This window comes from Arachis duranensis, chromosome 9 (assembly GCF_000817695.3).
Source record: "Arachis duranensis cultivar V14167 chromosome 9, aradu.V14167.gnm2.J7QH, whole genome shotgun sequence".
Classification (NCBI taxonomy): Eukaryota; Viridiplantae; Streptophyta; class Magnoliopsida; order Fabales; family Fabaceae; genus Arachis; species Arachis duranensis.
Genome location: NC_029780.3, coordinates 68,062,477 through 68,063,254, shown reverse-complemented (window position 1 = coordinate 68,063,254; position 778 = coordinate 68,062,477).

Sequence of the window (778 nt, the reverse complement as noted above, 5' to 3'; positions counted from 1 at the left end):
TACTGATCATGCTGCTCTTAAATATCTACTCACAAAGCAGGATTCAAAACCCAGACTCATCAGATGGGTGCTGCTTTTGCAAGAGTTTGATATAGAAATAAGAGACAGAAAAGGGACAGAGAATCAAGTAGCAGATCACCTGTCCCGAATAGAACCAGTAGAAGGGGCGTCCCTCCCTCTCACTGAGATCTCTGAAACTTTTCCGGATGAGCAACTCTTTGCCATCCAGGAAGTGCCATGGTTTGCAGACATTGCAAACTACAAGGTAGTGAGATTCATACCCAAAGAGTACAGTAGGCAACAAACAAAGAAATTGATCACGGATGCAAAGTACTATCTTTGGGATGAACCATATCTCTTCAAGAGATGTGCAGACGGAGTAATCCGTAGATGTGTGCCTAAAGAAGAAGCACAGAAGATCCTCTGGCACTGCCATGGATCACAGTATGGAGGACATTTTGGAAGTGAGCGAACAGCCACAAGAGTCCTCCAATGTGGCTTCTACTGGCCTACTCTCTATAAAGATTCCCGAGCATTTGTACTTAATTGTGACAGTTGCCAAAGATCTGGCAATCTGCCTCACAGTTATGCCATGCCTCAACAAGGGATCTTGGAGATTGAGTTGTTTGATGTATGGGGTATTGACTTGATGGGACCTTTCCCACCATCACACTCAAACACTTATATTCTGGTGGCTGTGGATTATGTATCCAAATGGGTGAAGGCTATTGCAACACCCACTAATGACACTAAAACAGTGTTAAAATTCCTCCAGAAA